Genomic DNA, 16,862 nt, shown 5'->3' with positions numbered 1-16,862 from the left:
CTGTTTAGGTCTTTTTCCCACTTTTTGATTGGGTTGTTTCTTTTTCTGGCATTGAGTTGTATGAGCTGCCTGTATATACTGGAAACTAATCCTCTGTCAGTTGTTTCATTTGCTGTTATTTTCTCCCATTCTGAAGGCTGTATTTTCACCTTGTTTATAGTTTCCTTTGCTGTGAAAAAGCATTTAAGTTTAATCAGGTCCCACCTGTTTACTTTGTTTTTATTTCCATTACTCTAGGAGGTGGGTCATAGAGGGTCTTGCTTTGATTTATGTCATCAAGTGTTCTGCCTATGTTTTCCTCAAAGAGTTTTATAGTTTCTGGTCTTACATTCAGGTCTTAAATCCATTTCTAGTTTATCTTTGTGTATGGTGTTAGGAAGGGGTCTAATTTCATTCTTTTATATGTAGCTGTCCAGTTTTCCCAGCACCATTTATTGAAGAGGCTGTCTTTGCTCCATTGTATATTCTTGCCTCCTTTGTCAAAAATAAGGTACCCATAAGTGCATGGGTTTATTTCTGGGCTTTCTATCTTGTTCCACTGGTCTATATTTCTGTTTTTGTGCCAGTACCACGTCTTGATGACTGTAGCTTTGTAGTAAAATCTGAAGTCAGGAAGGTTGATTCCTCCAGCTCCATTCTTCTTTTTCAAGACTGCTTTGGCTATTCAGGGTCTTTTGTGTTTCCATAAGAATGGACACTGGTCAGAATGGCCATTAATAAAAAGTTTACAAACAATAAATGCTGGAGATGGTGTGGAGAAAAGGGAACACTCTTGCACTGTTGCTAGGAATGTAAATTGACACAGCTACTGTGGAAGATGGTACGGCGATTCCTTACAAAACTAGGAATAAAGCCATCATAAGGCCCAGCAATCCCACTCCTAGGCATATATCCCAAGGAAACCAAAATTGAAAAAGACACATGTATCCCATTGTTCACTGCAGCACTATTTACAAAAGCTAGAACATGGAAGCAACCTAGATGTCCATCGACAGATGAATGGATAAAGAAATTGTGGTACATATACACAATGGAATATTACTTAGCCATAAAAGGGAATGCATTTGAGTCAGTTCTGATGAGGTGGATGAACCTAGGACCTATTATACAGAGTGAAGTGAGTCAGAATGAGAAAGATAAATACTGTATTCTAATGAAAATATACAGACTCTAGAAAAATGGTACTGAAGAATTTATTTACAGGACAGCAATGAAGAAACTGTGTGGGTCACAATAAACTGTGCAAAATTCTGAAAGAGATGGGAATACAAGACCACCTGACCTGCCTCTTGAGAAATCTGTATGCAGGTCAGGAAGCAACAGTTAGAACAGACATGGAACAACAGAGTGGTTGCAAATAGGAAAAGGAGTATGTCAAGGCTTTATATGGTCACCCTGCTTATTTAACTTATATGCAGAGTACATCATGAGAAACACTGGGCTGGAAGAAGCACAAGCTGGAATCAAGATTGCCGGGAGAAATATCAATAACCTCAGATATGCAGATGACACCACCGTTATGGCAGAAAGTAAAGAGGAACTAAAAAGCCTCTTGATGAAAGTGAAAGAGGAAAGGGAAGAAGTTGGCTTAAAGCTCAACATTCAGAAAACAAAGATCATGGCATCCGGTCCCATCACTTCATGGCAAATAGATGGGGAAACAGTGAAAATAAATAAACAGACTTTATTTTTGGGGGGCTCCAAAATCACTGCAGATGGTAACCGCAGCCATGAAATTAAAAGACACTTAATCCTTGGAAGGAAAGTTATGACCAACCTAGATAGCATATTCAAAAGCAGAGATATTATATTACTTTGCCAACAAAGGTCCGTCTAGTCAAGGCTATGGTTTTTCCTGTGGTCATGTATGGATGTGAGAGTTGGACTGTGAAGAAAGCTGAGCGCCGAAGAATTGATGCTTTTGAACTGTGGTGTTGGAGAAGACTCTTGAGAGTCCCTTGGACTGCAAGGAGATCCAACCAGTCCATTCTGAAGGAGATCAGTCCTGGGGGTTCATTGGAAGGACTGATGCTAAAGCTGAAACTCCAATACTTTGGCCACCTCATGCGAAGAGTTGACTCATTGGAAAAGACTCTGATGCTGGGAGGGATTGGGGGCAGGAGGAGAAGGGGACGACAGAGGATGAGATGACTGGATGGCATCACTGACTCGATGGATGTGAGTTTGAGTGAACTCCGGGAGTTAGTGATGGACAGGGAGGCCTAGCGTGCTTCAATTTATGGGGTCGCAAAGAGTCAGACACGACTGACTGAACTGAACTGAACTGAATGAAGAAACAGACATAGAGAATAGACTTATGGACATCAGGAGAGGGGAGGAAAGGGTGAGATGTATGAAAAGAGTAACATGGAAACTTACATTACCATATGTAAAATAGACAGCCAACGGGAATTTGCTGTATGGCTCAGGAAACTCAAACAGGGGCTCTGTATCATCCAGAGGGGTGGGATGGGGTGGGAGATGGGAGGGAGGTTCGAAAGGTGGGGACATATGTATACCTATGGCTGATTCATGTTGAGGTTTGGCAGAAAACAACAAAATTCTGTACAGCAATTATCCTTCAATAAAAAAATAAATTAAAAAAAAAAAAGAATGACAGCAAAGCCACAGGAAGACACCCTCTTCTTGCCCGGTAAGAGCTCAGCCAATGAGAGACAGGCACAACTCAGCTAAGAAAAAGTCATGGACTCTTGTCTACTGCAGCTCTCTCAGCTTCCTCTCCCCTCTCCAAGAGTTCTCCTCTCCATTTTGCTGGACACTTGCACATGACTCAACATAGCTGCAGACGCTAAATTGCAATTCTTTGATGATCCTGAAAAACTCATTTTTGCTGGAGAAATAGCTGTTTTATGTTAACAATTACATACAGAAGAACAAGGTCACCAACTGTCATCAGAGGTAATTTAAGCCAATAAGACATAGCTTTTTTAAGAGGATGAGGAAAAAACCTATCAACCTAGAAATATTATATAAAAAGAAAGATATTTTGACAACAACTAAAGCTAAGGGAGCAGCATAGATGCACTGTAAAAACTGTTTCAGGAAGTTCTTATAAAACATGAAACCTTAAATCTAAACAAAATGATGGAGAGTGCTAGAAATGATCGATATGTGATAAACATAAAAGATGTTTGCTTTCTTGTTTTTTAATTTTAACAGATAATCACCAATTAAAGCATAAATAATAACAATATATTATGCTATTAAAAATAGAAGCAACATGTCAGCAAAAGTACACAGGATAAAAGGGGTAAAAAACAGAAGTACATTGGAATGGTCTTCTGTAATATAAGTGGTATATCTGATGACAGATTGCGATAAGTTAAACATGAATATTGTAAACCTTAGAGAAACCACTAGAAAAGGAAAAGAAACAGTACAGCTAATAAACTTCTAAAGGAGATAAAGTGAATTATAAAATATTCAATTAAAAAATGAGAAACATGGGCACAAAGAACAGATAGGCCAAACAGACAACAAATAGCAAGATGGTAGACAATACCTAACTAGACTGGCAAGTAAATGCAGATGGTTTAAATACTACAATTAAAAGGCAGAGATGATAAGACTTGATAAAAGAGCGAGTTTATGTTGCCCACAAGAAACACACTTTAAAGAAAAACAGATATTTTTAAAAAGAGAAAAAATATACCATGTAAACATTAATCATAAGAAAGTCGGGATGGTTCTACTAATATCAGAAGTAGACTTCTGGGAATTTCCTGGTGGTTCAGCGGTTAGAATTCAGTGCTTTCATTGCCATGGCCCACGTTCAACCCCTGGTCAGGGAACTAAGATCCTGCAAGTCACAATGCACAGCCAAAAGGAGAGGAAAAAAAAACAACCAAGCAAAAAACGCATAGAAAGTAGACTTCAGGACACGAATATGACCAGGAATTAGAGAAACATTCTATAATTAAATAAGAATCTATTAAAAAAAACCTCAATATGACATATAAATAAAACGCAGCTTCAAGACATATGAAGCAAAAACGGATAGAACCAAATTGAAACGGGTAGCTCCACACTGGAGTGTGCAGATTTCAACACTCATCTGTCAATAATTCAAAGAGCAAGGAGATGGAAAACAAAAAATATATATAAAAGACTTGAATACTACTATCAGAAACAAATTGAACAAATATTTACATAAAATCTTAAATGGTAAAAATACACATTCTTAAGCTACCTAAAAAGTATATACCAAGACAGACCATGAGCCCAGACTATTAAACATATCTCAGCTCATTTAAAAGAATGAAACCATATAAGTGTGGACTCTGACCAAACAGACCTAAAGTAGAAATCAGTAACAAGAGACACCTGGAATATTTGGAGATTTTAAACACTCTTATATGACATAGGGATCAAAAAAGAAATCACAAGGAAATAAGAAGCAATATACTGAAAGATACTGAGAAAACAATATGTTAAAATTTGTGTAATACACCTAAGGGCTTCCCTGGTGGCTCAGTGGTAAAGAACCTGCCCACAGTGCAGGAAACGCAGGTTCAATCCCTGGATCAGGAAGATCCCCTGGAGAAGGAAACAGCAACTCGCTCCAGTATTCTTGACTTAGCGACCAAACAACAACAAATACACCTAAAACAGTGCTTACATAGAATTATCTCTCTTTATCCTTGTATTGGTAAAGCAGAAAGTTTAATATAAATGATGTAACAGCTTTTGGCTTAAGAAGCTAGGAAAAAAGCAAATTACATACAACAGAAGTATAAATATGGTAGTAATAAAAAGCAGAAACCAAATAAAATAAAAAGACAAAAATGGGCAAAAATTATTAAGAACAAAAGTTCTGGAAATAAAATTGAAAAATTTCTCCAAAAGGAGAGAAAGGGTAAGGTAATAATATCTGGAATGAGGGGATATCACTGGATATCCTACCGATATTTAAAGAAAAAGACAGTATGAGTAGAAAAAACTTAATGCTAATAAAGTTGACACACAATAAAATAAATGAATTACATGAAAGACAATTCAATTCCAAAATATGACAGAAGACCAAGTCAGAAAACAGAGGAAGGAACACTTCCAAATTCAGTTTGAGTCAAACAAAGCAAAAGATATTATTAAAAAATTACAGACCGATTATCTTTATAAATAGATGTTAAAAACTCTTTAAAAATTCCAGTAAAGAGAATTCAGTCATGTATAAAAAGAATAATACACCATGCCCAAGTGGTTTTAATCCAGATATTCTAGGAGGCTTAAATATTTTTTTTTAAGACAATGAATGTAATTAACATTTTTAACAGAAGAGAAAAATCATATAATTACAATAGACATGGAAAATGCATTCAACAGAATTCAATACATATTCATAATAAAAACTCTTAGAAAATTAAGAATAGAAAAGAATTCCTCAAGGTGATAAGGAATACCTATGAAAATCTTCCAGCTAATGTCATACTTAATGGTGAAATGTTGAACTAATTCTCAGACTGGGAGCAAGGGCAGGATGCTTGCTATCATCACTTGCATCTAACCCTGCATCAGAGGTCCTACCCAATGGGCAACAGTCAAAGAAAAGAAAGGAAAAGCATACAGATCAGAAATAAAGAAGTAGAGCTGTCTTTATTTGTAAATGACATGGCTGCCTATGTAGAAAGTCTTTAAAAATCTTTAAAACAGCTGCTAGAACAATATTTTGACCTAGTAGGGCTATCAGCTCCAAGGTCATTATATTAAAATTTATTTCTATAAACCAGCAATGAATACTTAGCAAAGGGATTTTTCTAAAAATATCACTTATAATAACTGCTTAGAGACAACTAAAATATATGTAAGATCTACATGTTGAAAATTATAAACTAACACTGAGAGATATTAAGGAACACCTAAATAAACTGACAGAGATACCATGTTCATGGAGAGATACTCCCATAACATAAGGATGGATTTATGTGCAAGTCTTGGTACACAGGATGACAAACAATTTCTTTTTAACCCAAAGACATAGGTCCCTATTAAACAAAATCAGAATATATCCCTTTCCTTATTTAGTCTCCAAATGTTAAGCATGTTAAACTGATTTCTCCTTCGCTCAGAATAATAATTTTGCAGAAAAAATAGAAGATTTTATATTAACAAATCAAATATTTAAACCAAGTGGAAAAGTTCCTATTAAAACTTGACCAAGAAGAAATAGAAAACATGAATCATCCTGTAATGTAAAACAGGCATTACATTAAAAGAAAAAAAAGAAACTGAATCAACTGTCAAAAATTTTTTCTACCTCAGGCTCATATGATTTCACCTACACGTTCAATCAAATATTCAAGAAAGAGCAATTCCAATCTTACACATTTTTTTCCATAGGAAGGAACATTCCTTAACTTGTATTATGAAGCTAATATAACTATGAAATCAAAATTTGACAAGGACGATGCAAGAAAGAAAAATTATAAGCCTATGTTATTCATGAAAATAGATGGAAAAATGCTAAACAAAATAGCAGAAGTCAATTTTAACAATATATTGATATAAGGATACTATATCTTGAACAAGTTGGGCTTATTCCAACAACAAAAGATTGATTTAACAGTAGGAAAAAAAAAATGTTACCTGTTACATCAATATTTCAAAAAGAAATATTACATCAATAGGTACAAAAGAAAGCAATAATACACTTTAGCACTCATTAGTGACAAGAAAACTTGACAACTGAAAATGAAACTTCTTAATAAGGGTATCTACAAAAATCCTAAAGTAGAAATCATATATAATAGTGACATAATCAAGTTTTCCTCCTGGCAAGTAACAGGATAAGGATGCCATATATCAAAACCTCTATTTAATATTCTACTAAAGTACCTGGCCATTGGAATAAGTCTAAATGAACAAAATGTACCAAGGTATCAAAATTGGGAAGGTAGATTAAACTTTCTTTACTTGTGGATCATATTGTTGTATACATAAAAAAATCTGTAACATGAAGAAGTGCATAATTAAAATTGATAAGAGAGTCTAGCGAGTCTGCTGGATTGAGAAATGGGGACAATAATGTGCTATTCTTTAGGCACTGTTGATTCTCTCTTAAAATAAGAAATTAGTTTAGTTGAATAGGTAGAATGTGTGGTAAGAATCGAGAGGAAAAGTGAGTGTCTCCCACCTCTCTGTTCTGAGTTCCTGGAGCAATTACTATGATTAGAAATGATTAGATGTGAAATCTTTCCAGATAAATTAGCACCATTATTGTGAATTTCCATTGTATGGCAAAGCTTTCTCAAGATGTAAGGAAATGTGAGTTTTCTATCAGCTGATTCTTTTCTTGTTTGATTTCAGGATATCAAACAACTCTACCCCCAATTTGGGATCTCACGTTTGTAAAAGTGACAAACTGCATTTTATACTCAATTTTAAGTCCCCTGATCACCTCAGAGAGGTCTTTCAGCTTCTCTTACAAAATGAAGCACCTCCACAGAATTCACTTCTGAGTTCTGGGACATGTTAGTAATTTGCCTTCTGAGTGAAATGGACCTAAATCTCTATCTCTAAAATCAAATTGACAAAATATGCAGGCAAATTATGCTACATAGAGTGAAAGTCGCAGAGTGGAATTGTGGTCATTGTGGTCGGAAACACTTGAATTCAAAGCTCTAACATTTCCAAACTATGTCATCCTGGACAAGTTACCAACCTCTCTGACTCTCAGTCTCTTCAAATATCAAATAAAACTAAGCTAATGAAAACTGAGCTCACAGAGCTAATGGAAGGAAAAAGGAAGGGGACGGATGGGGTGGGAAGAAAACTGAGCTAAGTGAGTTGTCTTTATGAACAGAGACACTTAATGTATCTGGCATATAGTATACATCCATTAAGGAACTGTTTCTAAGTGAGCGAGGTTTTTTTTTTCCAAATAGAAAAGTCAGAAGTGTCCAAAATCATGAGAAAATGAATAAATTGTTTAATAGTATGTTATTAGATTTGGGCATTAGATGGTATTGGTGAATTCTTGCTTCTCAGGTGGCTCAGTGGTAACGAATCTGCCTGCCAAAGCAGAAGACTTGGGTTTGATCTCTGGGTCAGGAAGATTCCGTGGAGGAGGAAATGGCAATCTACTCCAGTATTCTTGCCTGGAAAATCCCATGGACAGGGGAGCCTGGTGGGCTACAGTCCATGGGGTCCCAAAGATTGGGAAAGGAGTACAACAAGGCTGTATGCTGTCACCCTGCTTATTTAACTTATATGCAGAGTACATCATACAAAATGCCATTCTGGATGAATCACAAGCTGGAATCAAGATGGCTGGGAGAAATACCAACAACCTTAGATATGCAGATGATATCACTCTAAAGGCAGAGAGTGAAGAGGAACTAACAGCCTCTTGATGAGGGTGAAAGAGCAGAGTGAAAAAGCTGGCTTGAAGCTTAATACTCAGAAAACTAAGATCATGGCATCGGGTCCCATCACTTCATGGCAAACAGAAGTGGAAAAGTGCAAGCAGTGAAAGATTTTATTTTCTTGGGCTCCAAAAATCACTGCGGACGGTGACTGCAGTCATGAAATGAAAAGACACCTGCTCCTTGGAAAGAAAGCTATGACAAACCTAGACAGTGTATTTAAAAGCAGAGACATCACTTTGCCCACAAAGGTCTGTATACTCAAAGCTATGGTTTTATCAGTTGTCATGTATGGATGCGAGAATTGGACTGCAAAGAAGGCTGAGCACCAAAAAATTGATGCTTTCGAACTGTGGTGCTGGAGAAGACTCTTGAGAGTCCCTCGGGCTTGAAAGGAGATCAAACCAGTCAATCCTAAAGGAAATCAATCCTGAATATTCACTGGAAGGACTGTTGCTGAAGTTCTAATACTTTGACCACTTGATGTGAAGAGCCGATTCACTGGAACAGACCCTGAGGCTGGGAAGTTTGGAGGCAAAAGGAGAAGGAGGGAGCAGAGGATGAGACGGTTAGATAGCATCACTTACTTAATGGACACGAAAATGAGCAAACTCATGTCTGTTGAGTTGGTGAGGCCATCCAACCGTCTCATCCTTTGTCATCCCCTTCTCCTCCTGTCCTGGGCTTACATACATAGAGTTGGACCCAACTTAGCGATTGAACAACAACGGTACTGGTGACCTCAGAAACAGCTCTACCTAATGTTCAAAACCTTTGCAAAAGTCCCTGGAGCTAACTCAGCTTCTAGAACTTCATTTTGACAGAAGCTTCTGGAAAAAGTTTTTCCTTATCTCCTAGGTAACAGGGGACCTCACCAAATTGCTTCCATAGAGAGAATAAATGTCCATTATCCCACTTTCAGAATATGATAGTGGCTTCACCATAATGTTTATTATTTTCATGCTATTTATAGTCATCTATCACTATCCATTTATCATCTTTAGGTGGGAGATAATAACTGTATCTTCAAAACAGCTCTAAAGATTTTTTTGAAGTGAATTATATTGAAATACCTTTAAATAAACAAGCTTATAATATGTGAGGGCAACTTTATCATTTTTAAAAGGAAATATAGAAAAATACTGATTAAATTATTTAATAATCTAACGGAACTCTCTACTTCTAATCTCCTCTCATTATAATGCATTCTATACACTGCTACAAAAATATTCTCATGGGATAAGCTCATCTCCTGGTACACTGGGCTTTAGGAGCTTACTAATTCCTACAGAATAGAGCCCAAACTTCTTTTCCTTGTGTTATTCTAGACTGTATACTCTGGTACCTCTCTGGCCTCATTCCCCAAAAGAGTTTCTAATTCCATGGACAGAGGAGACTGAAGGGTTATAGTCCATGGAGTCGCAAGAGTCAGATACGATTTAGAGACTAAACCACAACCACCACCCACCTTTTTACGTGTACCACTCTATTAAAAGTGTTCCACACTTGCATTACAGTTTCCCTCATCAACATCTTTGTTCACACTTTCCTCTAACTACACGGAAGGCAGTGTAGCAGAAAGAATATGCATTTTGGAGTCAGGTAGACCTGGGTTCAATTTCCAACTCTATTTCTCCTTATTTGGTTGTGTTGTCTTGGGTTAATCAGTTAACCTCTCTGAACCTCAATTTCACTTTAAACAGACATCAGACAGACCTCAAAAGTATGTAACTTAAAAAGATTTCTAGTGATGATTTTGAATTCAGATAAAACTTATTGTATAATGCCTGGGTGGTAGTAACCAGATGCTGGTTTACAGTCTTCTGTCCAGGTATGGTCTTTCCACTGCCTTAAGCTTTCTGAAACTCTTTTAGTATTTATGAAGACCAGCACAGAAGCCAATATTCTCATAAAGTCTTTTAAAATTCTCCCTATTAGAAGTAATCTCTCCCCTCCAGGGCCAATATTTCCTGGGATAATTCTTTTTTAAGGATGTCTTTCATTCAAGCTTATACCACAGTTATTTGTTTATAAATATTTTGTGTTTACTAGGTTATAAATCACTTAAATGCAGAGAATATGTTTTGCATGCTGCAAAATTAATATCTGATCAATGAAAAACAAATAGTTGTCTAGCTATGTCAATTAATGTATACCATATTGAAGATGACAGAACATTTATTATTTATTGATTAATCATTTACCTTGAGTTTCCCACTTATCTCAATACTTTCTATGTATTTTCTAATTTTATTCCTAAATATTATGTAAAAGATGCCATATTCTGATTTCATAGAAGAGGAAACTGAGGCATAAAAATTAGTAACCGCCCCCTCCCAACCCAAAGCTTTGGGGCTTCCTTCACAGCTCAGTTGGTAAAGAATATGCCTACAATGCAGGAGACCCTGGTTCAATTCCTGGGTTGGGAAGATCCCCTGGAGAAGGAAATGGCAACTCACTCCCGTATTCTTGCCTAGAGAATCCCATGGACAGAGGAGCCTGGCAGGCAGTCTATGAGGTCACAAGAGTTGGATACAACTTAGTGACTAAACCAACCAACCAACAAATCTTTGGAGCTAATATTTACAGTCTCAAGGAAGGAAACCTAGTAACCATATTCCAGTAATCTTAATCACAACACTACCCTAAGACAGAAGTTAGAAATGACACACACTGCCACTCACCCTTTAGATGTTTAAATTAAAAGCACAACCTTGCCAAATTAAGGATCTAAAAATTTCAGAAACATTTTCTCCCCACAAACAACTTTATGGTCTGTGTTGTAAAACTAAGGAAAGAAAGTTCCTCAAAGATCTTTTCTAGGGGCGAAAAACGCCCAGACATGGGATCCTTAAAATTGAGTCTCGTTAGAACACTATTAGTGACACAGCAAGTGTGAAGTGCACTGAAATACTAATCACATCTGTCCTCCAAAACAAGAGCTGCCCTTGAGGTCACCAGCAACAAGTAATGTAAGTGGTCTGTCCTACACACACTGAATTTTCTTACTGCAGTGTTCACTAAGTTAAAACTGAACATTCATTTCAGTCCTTCAGATAAGAACCTGACATAATGACAAAGATAAATCACTATGTACAACGTACAGTACCTGCAAATACAGTTCCCTAGGGGACACACAACAGTGGGGAGGATGGCTGAATTTAATAGTCTACCTTAAAGATATATATATATATATATACACAAATATATATCTTTAAAGACAAATATTAACTATATATACAAAGAAATAAGTATATAAAAATTTGAGATAGTTAGGCTTTAAACAACCACAAAACAATAAAAACAATCTGCTACATTACAATCTTCACTTTATCTGTCAATTCCTTAATATTCTTTCCACAGAGGCTTGTGTCTTATTTGGTGTTTTCTTTTTTATAAACAGAGATATCTTTTTTCAGTTCAGTTCAGTCGCTCAGTCATGTCCAACTCTTTGCGAACCCTTGGACTGCAGCACGCCAGGCTTCCCTGTCCATCACCAACTCCCAGAGCTTACTCAAACTCATGTCCATTGAGTCAGTGATGCCATCCAACCATCTCATCCTCTGTCATCCCCTTCTCCCCCCGCCTTCAATCTTTCCCAGCATCAGAGTCTTTTCCAGTGAGTCAGTTCTTCGCATCAGGTGGCCAAAATATTGGAGTTTCAGCTTCAGCATCAGTCCTTCCAATGAATATTTAGAACTGATTTCCTTTAGGACAGACTGGTTGGATCTCCTTGCTGTTCTCAAGAGTCATCTCCAACACCACAGTTCAAAAGCATCAATTCTTTGGTGCTCAGCTTTCTTTATAGTCCAACTCTTACATCCATCCATGACCACTGGAAAAACCATAGCTTTGACAAGACGGACCTTTGTTGGCAAAGTAATGCCTCTGCTTTTTATCTTGTTTGCTTGTTGCTCAAAGAGTGTTAATTTCGAGTATGACTGCAGTGTCACGGCAAATAAAAGACCACTCACACTTTAGGCTCTTTTCATACCAAGCTTATAAACACAGAAATAAAAGTTAGGGGCTTTTGCCTCATTTTTTTTCTTTCTTTGAGGTGGGGTGAGAGGGTGGGTAACATCCTATTCAAAATGCATCTTGAAAATTAAAATGGCTTTCCCTGGTCAGGGAACTGAGAACCCACATGCTGTAGGTGCAGCCAAAATAAATTAAAAAAAAAAAAAATTAAAATGGCTTTTGTCCTCAGGTAGGAGTTCATGGACTCTGTGTGGCTGAATTTGGTTTTCCTTCAGGATCCTACAGCCCATGTGCAGTATGGACGAGTACCTCACGTTAAGGTAAATGATCACTCTGGGTAAACTGCAAGACTCTCGATGAATCAGATCCAAACAAAAGTGAAATGGATATAACTCTGAGATCCCAAAACAATAGGAACTCGATAAAAGAGAACCTCTATAAGTGGGTTTAATAGAAAAATACTTTCAAATGAATTTGCCCTTTCAGTTTTTCTGTTTAAGCATGACCCACAGTTGCCTTATGAACATCCCCTTCCTTTCCCGTGAGATGAAATGCAAATATGATGATATGCAGAGATTCTGAGGAGGCTCTCTCCCATCAATGTTCTGTTAAGTGGTATTATTCAATTCTCCAATTTTTGCACTCTTTTATATTTCCTTCACATCATCCCAAGGCAGTTATATACTTTCCTATGGTAGCCTCTGATTTATATACAAAGAGAGAAAATACTCAAAGTGCTAACATTTCATTGCTTTGTCTTATTGAGCTGTAGTGGATTTCCTGACAGGCACAATCATTCTTCCATTAAAACCCATTTATAGAGGTTCTCTTTTATCAAGTTTCTGTTGCTTTTGGATTTTGGAGTTATATCCATTTCACTTTTGTTTGGATCTGATTCATCAAGACAGTCCCCCAATTTGCCTAGAGTGATCACTTACCTTAATATAGACTTTTGTCTATGCTGCATGTGGGTAGCATGTGAGAGCCCACACAAATAGAGGCAAACACTGGCTCCAAGATGATCTCCAGTGGTTTTTAAATAAGTGCCATTGGTAAACCAGTTTCTTTTGACCCTGACCTTCCTTTCAGCATGTGGTTTTTCAGAAATGACTTAGTAAAAAATATGTAAATATGTCTAAGAGAGAATGAATACAAAAACACAATCTATCAATAAGAGGTCCTGCTCTTTAAATGAAAATGTTAACAGTCAGCCTTCCCTGCATTCTATGAAGGATCTAAAACTGAGTGAATTAATTGTTTGAACTGTATTTTCAAGACAGACAATTAATAAAATTTGTTTTCTTAGACTCTAAAGTTCTCATTTTACAACTGTCTCACTTTCTCATTTTACTATCTTATAGAGACAATGAAAAAAAATTCTATCATCATCACATAACTAATTGTTGAGAACTACAGGCCAGTTACTGTGCTAAGGACTATATATTTCACTTAATCCACATACCTTCCACAGAGGAAAACAAGAGATAATACTTTTATCTTCAATTTAAAAAGAATAAAACATGGTCTTAAAGACACTTAATAACTTGTTCAAAGCCATACACACAATTATGAAATAGCGAAGCCATGAATCAATACGTGGAGACTGATAAAATATGTTAATTTTTGGTTTTAGGCATATTGGTTTGTTAAGTTTACTACATGACTGGCCGTGACTTGAATCTACTAACTTAGAAGGAGAAAGGGGTCTTAGGTGAGCATTTGATATGTATGGGAGAACCTCAGCTCTCAGACATTATATATGGATATTACACCTCAAATCTCATATGCCTAGATTCCTAACCATAAGTATGATTTCATGTATAATAATATATAAAATTATTATATATTTTATATTTATTTATATATTTTTAATAATATACAAAATTTCAAGTAAAATACCATCTGAGAGAAGGACTTGGCCACAAAAATAAGGCAGAAGGAAGTATACCATAGTCAGTATATGCAGTGGCTGTGCCAGGCTAATAGCCACCCTGCCAACCCAATTTAAGATCTTGGAGATTAGAGTTTATCTATCATAGGGAATGCTTTCAAGACTACTCAGTTAAACACAAATCCTCTCTTTCCTCCGCACTGGTACCCTTGCGTAGGATGATACTGGGTCCCTTTTTAATCCCAAACTATAAGGACTATTATGAACAGAAAAATATAGTCATAATGTATGATTAACAGAATAAAGGGTTATTGCTTTAATATGTTACCTTCATCACACTTTAACTTTTTTTGATTCAGTCAAATACCTACTCTTACAACTAATTTACCTAGCAGGAGGAAATGAATTACACTGCTAATTGAAAGAACTTCTACATTGGTTGGCTTATTACATTTTCAAATATAAAATTCTTAAGCTTTATAAATGAGTTTCCAAAATAAATAATGAAAATATCCATTAATGTTGAAAATTCTTTACTATCATTCTAAGACAAGGTGTACCAGATATTTTTAGGGCAAAGAAATGGTATTCTAGGTGCTAGATATCTCCTATACTTCATGATTAGATTTAAGAAAAAGTAGCATTAATCACAGTGAGAGTAGCATCAGACATAAGTGTGTATGAAATTCAAATTTTATCTAATGATAAAAGAGCCTAAGGTGATCATGAATATAAATACAAAATAGTAGCTCACTAAATTTTTACCACTGGAATCTGTCTCTACCAAACAAGAAAATTAGCATTCTTTAAACATAATTTGGTATAACATGCTTCTCTCTCTGGGAATATGGCCATGCACACATATATATATTGGTCTAGTAGTATAATTTCTTTGTAGGGCTTCTTTTAAGATGTTTTACCATTTTGAAAGTCTAACTTAATACAGTAAGAAATTACTCAAATTTCCAAGTAGTAAAAAGTCATGTCTCAAGTCTGTTTGGAAAAATATGTGTGTATAGATAGAAACACACACACACACACATACACACATCAGGAAGGAATCACCTACCCACCTATACCAGAGTCACCAGATTATCGTATATCCTACCTTCAACTTACTTGCTTTCTGTTAAGACCTAATCTTTATATTATATAACTCAACATTGAAAAAAATACCAAACAACCTGATTAAGAAATGGGCAGCATACTTGAATTTACATTTTTCCAAAGATGGCATAAAAATGGCAAACAGACACATAAAAAGATATAAACACTAGTCATCAAGAAACTAAAAATAAAAATCACAGTGACATATCACCTCATACCTATCAGAACAGCTATTATTAAACAGAGAGCAAATAACAGGACTTCCCTGGTGGGCCAATGGCTAAGACTCTGTTCTTCCAATACAGGGGACCCATGTTCAATCCTGGTCAGGGAACTAGATCCCACTTGCCACAAGTAAGAGCCAGTGCAAAACAAATAACAATTGTTGGCAAGGATGCGATAGATGCCAACTGTGTAGATGGCAATTCTACACAGTTGATGGGGATGTAAATTGGTCCAGCTACTATGGAAAACAGTACAGAGGTTCCTCAAAAAAAATTTAACAATTTAATTACCATATGATTTAGCAATTCCACTTCTAAGTATATTCCTGAAGGACAAAAAAAACACATATGACCCCCCCACCCGCCATGTTCACTGCAGCATTATTGACAATAGTCAAGATATGGAAGCAACCTAAGTGTCCATCAAGAGATGAATGAATGAAGAAGATGTGACATACACACACTCACACGCATACACAACGGCCTTGGTTGAGATGTCCTAGAAAGTAAATAAAGAGTGGTGGGGATACCTCTCAAATATATGTGTAAACATATGTTTAGACAGGGTCAGTCAAAAGGCATTCTTTTCCCTTTCGAATTAGATCTGAATAATATTTGTGTTCATGATTCTTAGTTACAGATTATTTTAGTGAAGGGTCTTGAATCTAGATTTGAATTTATCATGCAAAGAAACAGAGCAAAAATAAGTGAGCAAAAAACCATGAAATGGTTCATTACACTGTAGACCAAGGACTTCTAAAGAGCCTAGAAAAATAAGACTACTTATTCAATAACGGTCTGATACAAGAATCAGTCAGAATAACAGATTTGGGATTTCAGAACCACAAACAAGGATTCTCACACAATTAGTTACAAATAAACCCAGCAGTGGCTTGCATACCCTGGTGCTATACACCACACCTCAATGTATTAGAAATGCCACCACAGTTCTTGCCCCTGTTACCATACCCCTCCCCATAACTTACTGCAGAACACACACAATGAAAAATTTAGTACTAAAAATTTAGATTTCAAATTTAGTACTAAGCTAATACTCAGTAGCAAGCTTTTCCATGAAACAGTCATTTCTGAAATTTAGTTATAGACTTACAAGATTACATAAACTATATTTTGGAAAAATCACTTTCTTAATGACAATCAATTCTTAATGATGCATGGAAGCTAACTCTGAATAGCTTCTTCATATCCAAAATATTGACTGACCTTTACTGATAACCCTGGATTAGTTAAGCCGATGTGGTCCCTCAGAAAAATCACATT

The 16,862-nt window shown here is 36.2% G+C and overlaps 1 protein-coding gene across 5 annotated transcripts in view; it reads right to left on the bottom strand.

Moving 5' to 3' along the window:
* COP1 (COP1 E3 ubiquitin ligase) overlaps positions 1-16,862 on the bottom strand; it is a 222,681-nt gene that overhangs the window by 9,726 nt on the left and 196,093 nt on the right. The gene's annotated exons all lie outside the window — the stretch shown is intronic.

Source organism: Bos mutus, chromosome 16, assembly GCF_027580195.1.
Source record: "Bos mutus isolate GX-2022 chromosome 16, NWIPB_WYAK_1.1, whole genome shotgun sequence".
Classification (NCBI taxonomy): domain Eukaryota; kingdom Metazoa; phylum Chordata; class Mammalia; order Artiodactyla; family Bovidae; genus Bos; species Bos mutus.
The sequence above is the reverse complement of the archived record's forward strand: the minus strand, read 5'-3'. Positions and strand labels throughout refer to the sequence as shown.